General features: G+C 48.3%; 13 non-coding genes across 13 annotated transcripts; all 13 read right to left on the bottom strand.

Annotated features, from left to right (window-relative positions):
- Positions 1–149: 149 nt before the first annotated feature.
- On the bottom strand, positions 150–231 carry TRNAS-UGA (transfer RNA serine (anticodon UGA)). The gene has a single exon. It is a non-coding gene; the product is annotated as a tRNA-Ser (tRNA).
- A 1,053-nt stretch (positions 232–1,284) lies between these two features.
- TRNAS-AGA (transfer RNA serine (anticodon AGA)) lies at positions 1,285–1,366 on the bottom strand. The gene has a single exon. It is a non-coding gene; the product is annotated as a tRNA-Ser (tRNA).
- A 719-nt stretch (positions 1,367–2,085) lies between these two features.
- On the bottom strand, positions 2,086–2,167 carry TRNAS-UGA (transfer RNA serine (anticodon UGA)). Its single transcript has one exon. It is a non-coding gene; the product is annotated as a tRNA-Ser (tRNA).
- A 1,053-nt stretch (positions 2,168–3,220) lies between these two features.
- On the bottom strand, positions 3,221–3,302 carry TRNAS-AGA (transfer RNA serine (anticodon AGA)). The gene has a single exon. It is a non-coding gene; the product is annotated as a tRNA-Ser (tRNA).
- Positions 3,303–4,021: 719 nt separating this feature from the next.
- TRNAS-UGA (transfer RNA serine (anticodon UGA)) lies at positions 4,022–4,103 on the bottom strand. Its single transcript has one exon. It is a non-coding gene; the product is annotated as a tRNA-Ser (tRNA).
- Positions 4,104–5,155: 1,052 nt separating this feature from the next.
- TRNAS-AGA (transfer RNA serine (anticodon AGA)) lies at positions 5,156–5,237 on the bottom strand. Its single transcript has one exon. It is a non-coding gene; the product is annotated as a tRNA-Ser (tRNA).
- A 719-nt stretch (positions 5,238–5,956) lies between these two features.
- TRNAS-UGA (transfer RNA serine (anticodon UGA)) lies at positions 5,957–6,038 on the bottom strand. The gene has a single exon. It is a non-coding gene; the product is annotated as a tRNA-Ser (tRNA).
- A 1,053-nt stretch (positions 6,039–7,091) lies between these two features.
- On the bottom strand, positions 7,092–7,173 carry TRNAS-AGA (transfer RNA serine (anticodon AGA)). Its single transcript has one exon. It is a non-coding gene; the product is annotated as a tRNA-Ser (tRNA).
- Positions 7,174–7,892: 719 nt separating this feature from the next.
- Positions 7,893–7,974, bottom strand: TRNAS-UGA (transfer RNA serine (anticodon UGA)). The gene has a single exon. It is a non-coding gene; the product is annotated as a tRNA-Ser (tRNA).
- Positions 7,975–9,027: 1,053 nt separating this feature from the next.
- TRNAS-AGA (transfer RNA serine (anticodon AGA)) lies at positions 9,028–9,109 on the bottom strand. Its single transcript has one exon. It is a non-coding gene; the product is annotated as a tRNA-Ser (tRNA).
- Positions 9,110–9,828: 719 nt separating this feature from the next.
- TRNAS-UGA (transfer RNA serine (anticodon UGA)) lies at positions 9,829–9,910 on the bottom strand. The gene has a single exon. It is a non-coding gene; the product is annotated as a tRNA-Ser (tRNA).
- A 1,053-nt stretch (positions 9,911–10,963) lies between these two features.
- TRNAS-AGA (transfer RNA serine (anticodon AGA)) lies at positions 10,964–11,045 on the bottom strand. Its single transcript has one exon. It is a non-coding gene; the product is annotated as a tRNA-Ser (tRNA).
- Positions 11,046–11,764: 719 nt separating this feature from the next.
- On the bottom strand, positions 11,765–11,846 carry TRNAS-UGA (transfer RNA serine (anticodon UGA)). Its single transcript has one exon. It is a non-coding gene; the product is annotated as a tRNA-Ser (tRNA).
- Positions 11,847–12,500: the final 654 nt, after the last annotated feature.

Here is a 12,500-nt window from a genome sequence, read left to right as displayed (position 1 = left end):
AGTCCAAACTGCTCAGACTACTTATCGACGGGTCATGGGTTTGAGGCCAACAGGCTTTCGATAAGCTCTCCTCTTTTGCGTCAGACGCCCTCCGCCACAAAGCAGGTTCTCCCTATGGAACCTGCACGCTGTGCTTTTCTACATAAGGACGTAGTCGGCAGGATTTAATCCTGCGCGGGGAGACCCCAACGGATTTCAAGTCCATCGCCTTAACCACTCGGCCACGACTACCTAGCAAGCGCACCAGCTCTGTGACGTCAACAGAGTAGTTTTGACATCAAAATGCATTCCGTGGCACCATCATTTTTCACTGTGTGATAACAATGACATCGTAATATTCATTGTCATATCTCAGGCGCAGTGCTTTGTTCCCAGAAAACCAAATCATTCGAAAACACAGACAGACGCGGTCATCCGCATCTGATTATTGACTTAAAAGTCCAGAGGTCTCAGACTCTTTTTCCAAATTTGTCTGTTCAAGCCCGACAGCCTTTCAATTCGTGCTTTCCCGTCCTACCGCAACGGGTGGCCCCGCCACTGACCAGATGCTCGTTTCGGAACACTCTTTCCACATTTGTGAGTGAAAGGCCAGCACTCTATCAGAGTTTTTTCGCTGTTTTGACTAGGAATTACGGTAGTGACATTCCCAGTGTGGGCTTTGTTTGCCTTACCTTGTAATAATGGACGTGCGTGTTGTGGCTGCACCCGGTAGTGTCATAGCTGATCGATTCCCCTATTTTCATGCTTTGCTTCAGCTAGCTTGTCCCTATGCGCCAAGGGAACAGGACAACTTACTTTTCTGGCTCACACAGCATCCAATGCACGCCTCGCCATCCTCTGTGTGTTGCATCCCAAATCTGGGAGTGCTAATGTGACGAAACAGTGCATGAGTGAGCTCTCTGTGTGCCTGTGAACGTTGTGCCTGCTTGTTTCTATCTCACATCTAATTACTGTGTAGCTCTCACCGGCACTGGCGCAAGACTGAGAGACCCAGAGATTGCGGGATATCTAGTTTCTGCACAGGAGGTGTCAGGTCTCACGCTACAAAAAGAGGCCATGCACAGAGGACCTGTGCTTTGCCATGCCAAAGGCCTCATGTTTCAACACAAAAGCTGAAAGTGCTGACAGAGGAATGTGAAGATTGACTCTAGTGTAGGCTGTGGGCGTACAGGGCAACAAGTGACAGCATCCAACTACATGATCAATGCAAATGTTAGGCAGGTGAAAAACACACGGAGCCGCTGGGATTGTTGACCGTGCCTTGGGGAAAAAGGGGCAAGAGAGCGTAGTCGGCAGGATTTGAACCTGCGCGGGGAGACCCCAATGGATTTCTAGTCCATCGCCTTAACCACTCGGCCACGACTACCTGTGACGGCCTGTGTCTGGAGGTGACGACACTAGAGTAGTCATGACATCAAAATACTTTGCCATGGCCTAATGCTTTTTCACTGTGTGATCACGATCACATCATAATATTCAGTGTCATATCTCAGTAGCTATGCTTTCTTCCTTCAAAAGCAAAGGGTTCCTCAACATATTAGGAAGCAACCATCGGGAGCTGATCAATGGATTTACAGTCCAAAGGGCTTAGACTCTTTTTCTGCATTTGTCACTTCAAACCCCACAGCCTGTCAACTCGTGCTTTTCTTTCCTTCGGCAACGAGAGGCCCCGCCACTGACCATCTGCTCAGCTTCAACACTGTAAGCTGTCCTTTTATTAACAAAAGGTATCGTAACATAGACATTAACGTTCAACTGGGGACATCCCAATACCTGCCACACCCTCACTTCTGAGCATCCTAACAGGTACTGTAACAATCAGCGACTTCTGATCAAAGGAGGAAGAGTCCAAAAAGTGCCTCGACTCCTCATCTATGGGTGATAGGTTCAAGCCCAGGAGGCAGTCATTTGGCTGAATTGTGATCAATGGATGAAGAGTCCAAACTGCTCAGACTACTTATCGACGGGTCATGGGTTTGAGGCCAACAGGCTTTCGATAAGCTCTCCTCTTTTGCGTCAGACGCCCTCCGCCACAAAGCAGGTGCTCCCTATGGAACCTGCACGCTGTGCTTTTCTACATAAGGACGTAGTCGGCAGGATTTGAACCTGCGCGGGGAGCCCTTAATGGATTTCAAGTCCATCGCCTTAACCACTCGGCCACGACTACCCAGAAAGTGCTCCGCCTCTGTGACGTCAACAGAGTAGTTTTGACATCAAAATGCATTCCGTGGCACCATCATTTTTCACTGTGTGATAACAATGACATTGTAATATTCATTGTCATATCTCAGGCGCAGTGCTTTGTTCCCAGAAAACCAAATCATTCGAAAACACAGACAGACGCGGTCATCCGCATCTGATTATTGACTTAAAAGTCCAGAGGTCTCAGACTCTTTTTCCAAATTTGTGGGTTCAAGCCCGACAGCCTTTCAATTCGTGCTTTCCCGTCCTACCGCAACGGGTGGCCCCGCCACTGACCAGATGCTCGTTTCGGAACACTCTTTCCACATTTGTGAGTGCAAGGCCAGCACTCTATCAGAGTTTTTTCGCTGTTTTGACTAGGAATTACGGTAGTGACATTCCCAGTGTGGGCTTTGTTTGCCTTACCTTGTAATAATGGACGTGCGTGTTGTGGCTGCACCCGGTAGTGTCATAGCTGATCGATTCCCCTATTTTCATGCTTTGCTTCAGCTAGCTTGTCCCTATGCGCCAAGGGAACAGGACAACTTACTTTTCTGGCTAACACAGCATCCAATGCACGCCTCGCCATCCTCTGTGTGTTGCATCCCAAATCTGGGAGTGCTAATGTGACGAAACAGTGCATGAGTGAGCTCTCTGTGTGCCTGTGAACGTTGTGCCTGCTTGTTTCTATCTCACATCTAATTACTGTGTAGCTCTCACCGGCACTGGCGCAAGACTGAGAGACCCAGAGATTGCGGGATATCTAGTTTCTGCACAGGAAGTGTCAGGTCTCACGCTACAAAAAGAGGCCATGCACAGAGGACCTGTGCTTTGCCATGCCAAAGGCCTCATGTTTCAACACAAAAGCTGAAAGTGCTGACAGAGGAATGTGAAGATTGACTCTAGTGTAGGCTGTGGGCGTACAGGGCAACAAGTGACAGCATCCAACTACATGATCAATGCAAATGTTAGGCAGGTGAAAAACACACGGAGCCGTTGGGATTGTTGACCGTGCCTTGGGGAAAAAGGGGCGAGAGAGCGTAGTCGGCAGGATTTGAACCTGCGCGGGGAGACCCCAATGGATTTCTAGTCCATCGCCTTAACCACTCGGCCACGACTACCTGTGACGGCCTGTGTCTGGAGGTGACGACACTAGAGTAGTCATGACATCAAAATACTTTGCCATGGCCTAATGCTTTTTCACTGTGTGATCACGATCACATCATAATATTCAGTGTCATATCTCAGTAGCTATGCTTTCTTCCTTCAAAAGCAAAGGGTTCCTCAACATATTAGGAAGCAACCATCGGGAGCTGATCAATGGATTTACAGTCCAAAGGGCTTAGACTCTTTTTCTGCATTTGTCACTTCAAACCCCACAGCCTGTCAACTCGTGCTTTTCTTTCCTTCGGCAACGAGAGGCCCCGCCACTGACCATCTGCTCAGCTTCAACACTGTAAGCTGTCCTTTTATTAACAAAAGGTATCGTAACATAGACATTAACGTTCAACTGGGGACATCCCAATACCTGCCACACCCTCACTTCTGAGCATCCTAACAGGTACTGTAACAATCAGCGACTTCTGATCAAAGGAGGAAGAGTCCAAAAAGTGCCTCGACTCCTCATCTATGGGTGATAGGTTCAAGCCCAGGAGGCAGTCATTTGGCTGAATTGTGATCAATGGATGAAGAGTCCAAACTGCTCAGACTACTTATCGACGGGTCATGGGTTTGAGGCCAACAGGCTTTCGATAAGCTCTCCTCTTTTGCGTCAGACGCCCTCCGCCACAAAGCAGGTGCTCCCTATGGAACCTGCACGCTGTGCTTTTCTACATAAGGACGTAGTCGGCAGGATTTGAACCTGCGCGGGGAGCCCTTAATGGATTTCAAGTCCATCGCCTTAACCACTCGGCCACGACTACCCAGAAAGTGCTCCGCCTCTGTGACGTCAACAGAGTAGTTTTGACATCAAAATGCATTCCGTGGCACCATCATTTTTCACTGTGTGATAACAATGACATTGTAATATTCATTGTCATATCTCAGGCGCAGTGCTTTGTTCCCAGAAAACCAAATCATTCGAAAACACAGACAGACGCGGTCATCCGCATCTGATTATTGACTTAAAAGTCCAGAGGTCTCAGACTCTTTTTCCAAATTTGTGGGTTCAAGCCCGACAGCCTTTCAATTCGTGCTTTCCCGTCCTACCGCAACGGGTGGCCCCGCCACTGACCAGATGCTCGTTTCGGAACACTCTTTCCACATTTGTGAGTGCAAGGCCAGCACTCTATCAGAGTTTTTTCGCTGTTTTGACTAGGAATTACGGTAGTGACATTCCCAGTGTGGGCTTTGTTTGCCTTACCTTGTAATAATGGACGTGCGTGTTGTGGCTGCACCCGGTAGTGTCATAGCTGATCGATTCCCCTATTTTCATGCTTTGCTTCAGCTAGCTTGTCCCTATGCGCCAAGGGAACAGGACAACTTACTTTTCTGGCTAACACAGCATCCAATGCACGCCTCGCCATCCTCTGTGTGTTGCATCCCAAATCTGGGAGTGCTAATGTGACGAAACAGTGCATGAGTGAGCTCTCTGTGTGCCTGTGAACGTTGTGCCTGCTTGTTTCTATCTCACATCTAATTACTGTGTAGCTCTCACCGGCACTGGCGCAAGACTGAGAGACCCAGAGATTGCGGGATATCTAGTTTCTGCACAGGAAGTGTCAGGTCTCACGCTAAAAAAGAGGCCATGCACAGAGGACCTGTGCTTTGCCATGCCAAAGGCCTCATGTTTCAACACAAAAGCTGAAAGTGCTGACAGAGGAATGTGAAGATTGACTCTAGTGTAGGCTGTGGGCGTACAGGGCAACAAGTGACAGCATCCAACTACATGATCAATGCAAATGTTAGGCAGGTGAAAAACACACGGAGCCGTTGGGATTGTTGACCGTGCCTTGGGGAAAAAGGGGCGAGAGAGCGTAGTCGGCAGGATTTGAACCTGCGCGGGGAGACCCCAATGGATTTCTAGTCCATCGCCTTAACCACTCGGCCACGACTACCTGTGACGGCCTGTGTATGGAGGTGACGACACTAGAGTAGTCATGACATCAAAATACTTTGCCATTGCCTAATGCTTTTTCACTGTGTGATCACAATCACATCATAATATTCAGTGTCATATCTCAGTAGCTATGCTTTCTTCCTTCAAAAGCAAAGGGTTCCTCAACATATTAGGAAGCAACCATCGGGAGCTGATCAATGGATTTACAGTCCAAAGGGCTTAGACTCTTTTTCTGCATTTGTCACTTCAAACCCCACAGCCTGTCAACTCGTGCTTTTCTTTCCTTCGGCAACGAGAGGCCCCGCCACTGACCATCTGCTCAGCTTCAACACTGTAAGCTGTCCTTTTATTAACAAAAGGTATCGTAACACAGACATTAACGTTCAACTGGGAACATCCCAATACCTGCCACACCGTCACTTCTGAGCATCCTAACAGGTACTGTAACAATCAGCGACTTCTGATCAAAGGAGGAAGAGTCCAAAAAGTGCCTCGACTCCTCATCTATGGGTGATAGGTTCAAGCCCAGGAGGCAGTCATTTGGCTGAATTGTGATCAATGGATGAAGAGTCCAAACTGCTCAGACTACTTATCGACGGGTCATGGGTTTGAGGCCAACAGGCTTTCGATAAGCTCTCCTCTTTTGCGTCAGATGCCCTCCGCCACAAAGCAGGTGCTCCCTATGGAACCTGCATGCTGTGCTTTTCTACATAAGGACGTAGTCGGCAGGATTTGAACCTGCGCGGGAAGACCCCAATGGATTTCAAGTCCATCGCCTTAACCACTCGGCCACGACTACCCAGAAAGCGCTCCGGCTCTGTGACGTCAACAGAGTAGTTTTGACATCAAAATGCATTCCGTGGCACCATCATTTTTCACTGTGTGATAACAATGACATCGTAATATTCATTGTCATATCTCAGGCGCAGTGCTTTGTTCCCAGAAAACCAAATCATTCGAAAACACAGACAGACGCGGTCATCCGCATCTGATTATTGACTTAAAAGTCCAGAGGTCTCAGACTCTTTTTCCAAATTTGTGGGTTCAAGCCCGACAGCCTTTCAATTCGTGCTTTCCCGTCCTACCGCAACGGGTGGCCCCGCCACTGACCGGATGCTCGTTTCGGAACACTCTTTCCACATTTGTGAGTGCAAGGCCAGCACTCTATCAGAGTTTTTTCGCTGTTTTGACTAGGAATTACGGTAGTGACATTCCCAGTGTGGGCTTTGTTTGCCTTACCTTGTAATAATGGACGTGCGTGTTGTGGCTGCACCCGGTAGTGTCATAGCTGATCGATTCCCCTATTTTCATGCTTTGCTTCAGCTAGCTTGTCCCTATGCGCCAAGGGAACAGGACAACTTACTTTTCTGGCTCACACAGCATCCAATGCACGCCTCGCCATCCTCTGTGTGTTGCATCCCAAATCTGGGAGTGCTAATGTGACGAAACAGTGCATGAGTGAGCTCTCTGTGTGCCTGTGAACGTTGTGCCTGCTTGTTTCTATCTCACATCTAATTACTGTGTAGCTCTCACCGGCACTGGCGCAAGACTGAGAGACCCAGAGATTGCGGGATATCTAGTTTCTGCACAGGAAGTGTCAGGTCTCACGCTACAAAAAGAGGCCATGCACAGAGGACCTGTGCTTTGCCATGCCAAAGGCCTCATGTTTCAACACAAAAGCTGAAAGTGCTGACAGAGGAATGTGAAGATTGACTCTAGTGTAGGCTGTGGGCGTACAGGGCAACAAGTGACAGCATCCAACTACATGATCAATGCAAATGTTAGGCAGGTGAAAAACACACGGAGCCGTTGGGATTGTTGACCGTGCCTTGGGGAAAAAGGGGCAAGAGAGCGTAGTCGGCAGGATTTGAACCTGCGCGGGGAGACCCCAATGGATTTCTAGTCCATCGCCTTAACCACTCGGCCACGACTACCTGTGACGGCCTGTGTCTGGAGGTGACGACACTAGAGTAGTCATGACATCAAAATACTTTGCCATGGCCTAATGCTTTTTCACTGTGTGATCACAATCACATCATAATATTCAGTGTCATATCTCAGTAGCTATGCTTTCTTCCTTCAAAAGCAAAGGGTTCCTCAACATATTAGGAAGCAACCATCGGGAGCTGATCAATGGATTTACAGTCCAAAGGGCTTAGACTCTTTTTCTGCATTTGTCACTTCAAACCCCACAGCCTGTCAACTCGTGCTTTTCTTTCCTTCGGCAACGAGAGGCCCCGCCACTGACCATCTGCTCAGCTTCAACAATGTAAGCTGTCCTTTTATTAACAAAAGGTATCGTAACATAGACATTAACGTTCAACTGGGGACATCCCAATACCTGCCACACCCTCACTTCTGAGCATCCTAACAGGTACTGTAACAATCAGCGACTTCTGATCAAAGGAGGAAGAGTCCAAAAAGTGCCTCGACTCCTCATCTATGGGTGATAGGTTCAAGCCCAGGAGGCAGTCATTTGGCTGAATTGTGATCAATGGATGAAGAGTCCAAACTGCTCAGACTACTTATCGACGGGTCATGGGTTTGAGGCCAACAGGCTTTCGATAAGCTCTCCTCTTTTGCGTCAGACGCCCTCCGCCACAAAGCAGGTTCTCCCTATGGAACCTGCACGCTGTGCTTTTCTACATAAGGACGTAGTCGGCAGGATTTGAACCTGCGCGGGGAGACCCCAACGGATTTCAAGTCCATCGCCTTAACCACTCGGCCACGACTACCTAGCAAGCGCACCAGCTCTGTGACGTCAACAGAGTAGTTTTGACATCAAAATGCATTCCGTGGCACCATCATTTTTCACTGTGTGATAACAATGACATCGTAATATTCATTGTCATATCTCAGGCGCAGTGCTTTGTTCCCAGAAAACCAAATCATTCGAAAACACAGACAGACGCGGTCATCCGCATCTGATTATTGACTTAAAAGTCCAGAGGTCTCAGACTCTTTTTCCAAATTTGTCTGTTCAAGCCCGACAGCCTTTCAATTCGTGCTTTCCCGTCCTACCGCAACGGGTGGCCCCGCCACTGACCAGATGCTCGTTTCGGAACACTCTTTCCACATTTGTGAGTGAAAGGCCAGCACTCTATCAGAGTTTTTTCGCTGTTTTGACTAGGAATTACGGTAGTGACATTCCCAGTGTGGGCTTTGTTTGCCTTACCTTGTAATAATGGACGTGCGTGTTGTGGCTGCACCCGGTAGTGTCATAGCTGATCGATTCCCCTATTTTCATGCTTTGCTTCAGCTAGCTTGTCCCTATGCGCCAAGGGAACAGGACAACTTACTTTTCTGGCTCACACAGCATCCAATGCACGCCTCGCCATTCTCTGTGTGTTGCATCCCAAATCTGTGAGTGCTAATGTGACGAAACAGTGCATGAGTGAGCTCTCTGTGTGCCTGTGAACGTTGTGCCTGCTTGTTTCTATCTCACATCTCATTACTGTGTAGCTCTCACCGGCACTGGCGCAAGACTGAGAGACCCAGAGATTGCGGGATATCTAGTTTCTGCACAGGAAGTGTCAGGTCTCACGCTACAAAAAGAGGCCATGCACAGAGGACCTGTGCTTTGCCATGCCAAAGGCCTCATGTTTCAACACAAAAGCTGAAAGTGCTGACAGAGGAATGTGAAGATTGACTCTAGTGTAGGCTGTGGGCGTACAGGGCAACAAGTGACAGCATCCAACTACATGATCAATGCAAATGTTAGGCAGGTGAAAAACACACGGAGCCGTTGGGATTGTTGACCGTGCCTTGGGGAAAAAGGGGCAAGAGAGCGTAGTCGGCAGGATTTGAACCTGCGCGGGGAGACCCCAATGGATTTCTAGTCCATCGCCTTAACCACTCGGTCACGACTACCTGTGATGGCCTGTGTCTGGAGGTGACGACACTAGAGTAGTCATGACATCAAAATACTTTGCCATGGCCTAATGCTTTTTCACTGTGTGATCACAATCACATCATAATATTCAGTGTCATATCTCAGTAGCTATGCTTTCTTCCTTCAAAAGCAAAGGGTTCCTCAACATATTAGGAAGCAACCATCGGGAGCTGATCAATGGATTTACAGTCCAAAGGGCTTAGACTCTTTTTCTGCATTTGTCACTTCAAACCCCACAGCCTGTCAACTCGTGCTTTTCTTTCCTTCGGCAACGAGAGGCCCCGCCACTGACCATCTGCTCAGCTTCAACAATGTAAGCTGTCCTTTTATTAACAAAAGGTATCGTAACATAGACATTAACGTTCAACTGGGGACATCCCAATACCTGCCACACCCTCACTTCTGAGCATCCTAACAGGTACTGTAACAATCAGCGACTTCTGATCAAAGGAGGAAGAGTCCAAAAAGTGCCTCGACTCCTCATCTATGGGTGATAGGTTCAAGCCCAGGAGGCAGTCATTTGGCTGAATTGTGATCAATGGATGAAGAGTCCAAACTGCTCAGACTACTTATCGACGGGTCATGGGTTTGAGGCCAACAGGCTTTCGATAAGCTCTCCTCTTTTGCGTCAGACGCCCTCCGCCACAAAGCAGGTTCTCCCTATGGAACCTGCACGCTGTGCTTTTCTACATAAGGACGTAGTCGGCAGGATTTAATCCTGCGCGGGGAGACCCCAACGGATTTCAAGTCCATCGCCTTAACCACTCGGCCACGACTACCTAGCAAGCGCACCAGCTCTGTGACGTCAACAGAGTAGTTTTGACATCAAAATGCATTCCGTGGCACCATCATTTTTCACTGTGTGATAACAATGACATCGTAATATTCATTGTCATATCTCAGGCGCAGTGCTTTGTTCCCAGAAAACCAAATCATTCGAAAACACAGACAGACGCGGTCATCCGCATCTGATTATTGACTTAAAAGTCCAGAGGTCTCAGACTCTTTTTCCAAATTTGTCTGTTCAAGCCCGACAGCCTTTCAATTCGTGCTTTCCCGTCCTACCGCAACGGGTGGCCCCGCCACTGACCAGATGCTCGTTTCGGAACACTCTTTCCACATTTGTGAGTGAAAGGCCAGCACTCTATCAGAGTTTTTTCGCTGTTTTGACTAGGAATTACGGTAGTGACATTCCCAGTGTGGGCTTTGTTTGCCTTACCTTGTAATAATGGACGTGCGTGTTGTGGCTGCACCCGGTAGTGTCATAGCTGATCGATTCCCCTATTTTCATGCTTTGCTTCAGCTAGCTTGTCCCTATGCGCCAAGGGAACAGGACAACTTACTTTTCTGGCTCACACAGCATCCAATGCACGCCTCGCCATCCTCTGTGTGTTGCATCCCAAATCTGGGAGTGCTAATGTGACGAAACAGTGCATGAGTGAGCTCTCTGTGTGCCTGTGAACGTTGTGCCTGCTTGTTTCTATCTCACATCTAATTACTGTGTAGCTCTCACCGGCACTGGCGCAAGACTGAGAGACCCAGAGATTGCGGGATATCTAGTTTCTGCACAGGAGGTGTCAGGTCTCACGCTACAAAAAGAGGCCATGCACAGAGGACCTGTGCTTTGCCATGCCAAAGGCCTCATGTTTCAACACAAAAGCTGAAAGTGCTGACAGAGGAATGTGAAGATTGACTCTAGTGTAGGCTGTGGGCGTACAGGGCAACAAGTGACAGCATCCAACTACATGATCAATGCAAATGTTAGGCAGGTGAAAAACACACGGAGCCGCTGGGATTGTTGACCGTGCCTTGGGGAAAAAGGGGCAAGAGAGCGTAGTCGGCAGGATTTGAACCTGCGCGGGGAGACCCCAATGGATTTCTAGTCCATCGCCTTAACCACTCGGCCACGACTACCTGTGACGGCCTGTGTCTGGAGGTGACGACACTAGAGTAGTCATGACATCAAAATACTTTGCCATGGCCTAATGCTTTTTCACTGTGTGATCACGATCACATCATAATATTCAGTGTCATATCTCAGTAGCTATGCTTTCTTCCTTCAAAAGCAAAGGGTTCCTCAACATATTAGGAAGCAACCATCGGGAGCTGATCAATGGATTTACAGTCCAAAGGGCTTAGACTCTTTTTCTGCATTTGTCACTTCAAACCCCACAGCCTGTCAACTCGTGCTTTTCTTTCCTTCGGCAACGAGAGGCCCCGCCACTGACCATCTGCTCAGCTTCAACACTGTAAGCTGTCCTTTTATTAACAAAAGGTATCGTAACATAGACATTAACGTTCAACTGGGGACATCCCAATACCTGCCACACCCTCACTTCTGAGCATCCTAACAGGTACTGTAACAATCAGCGACTTCTGATCAAAGGAGGAAGAGTCCAAAAAGTGCCTCGACTCCTCATCTATGGGTGATAGGTTCAAGCCCAGGAGGCAGTCATTTGGCTGAATTGTGATCAATGGATGAAGAGTCCAAACTGCTCAGACTACTTATCGACGGGTCATGGGTTTGAGGACAACAGGCTTTCAATAAGCTCTCCTCTTTTGCGTCAGATGCCCTCCGCCACAAAGCAGGTGCTCCCTATGGAACCTGCATGCTGTGCTTTTCTACATAAGGACATAGTCGGCAGGATTTGAACCTGCGCGGGGAGCCCTTAATGGATTTCAAGTCCATCGCCTTAACCACTCGGCCACTACTACCCAGAAAGTGCTCCGCCTCTGTGACGTCAACAGAGTAGTTTTGACATCAAAATGCATTCCGTGGCACCATCATTTTTCACTGTGTGATAACAATGACATTGTAATATTCATTGTCATATCTCAGGCGCAGTGCTTTGTTCCCAGAAAACCAAATCATTCGAAAACACAGACAGACGCGGTCATCCGCATCTGATTATTGACTTAAAAGTCCAGAGGTCTCAGACTCTTTTTCCAAATTTGTGGGTTCAAGCCCGACAGCCTTTCAATTCGTGCTTTCCCGTCCTACCGCAACGGGTGGCCCCGCCACTGACCAGATGCTCGTTTCGGAACACTCTTTCCACATTTGTGAGTGCAAGGCCAGCACTCTATCAGAGTTTTTTCGCTGTTTTGACTAGGAATTACGGTAGTGACATTCCCAGTGTGGGCTTTGTTTGCCTTACCTTGTAATAATGGACGTGCGTGTTGTGGCTGCACCCGGTAGTGTCATAGCTGATCGATTCCCCTATTTTCATGCTTTGCTTCAGCTAGCTTGTCCCTATGCGCCAAGGGAAAAGGACAACTTACTTTTCTGGCTAACACAGCATCCAATGCACGCCTCGCCATCCTCTGTGTGTTGCATCCCAAATCTGGGAGTGCTAATGTGACGAAACAGTG

This window comes from Staurois parvus, unplaced genomic scaffold (genome assembly GCF_062004578.1).
Source record: "Staurois parvus isolate SC_StPar_1 unplaced genomic scaffold, SC_StPar_1.0 ptg000081l, whole genome shotgun sequence".
NCBI classification, from domain to species: domain Eukaryota; kingdom Metazoa; phylum Chordata; class Amphibia; order Anura; family Ranidae; genus Staurois; species Staurois parvus.
Note: the sequence above shows the minus strand (reverse complement) of the source record. Positions and strands in the feature narration are given on the sequence as shown.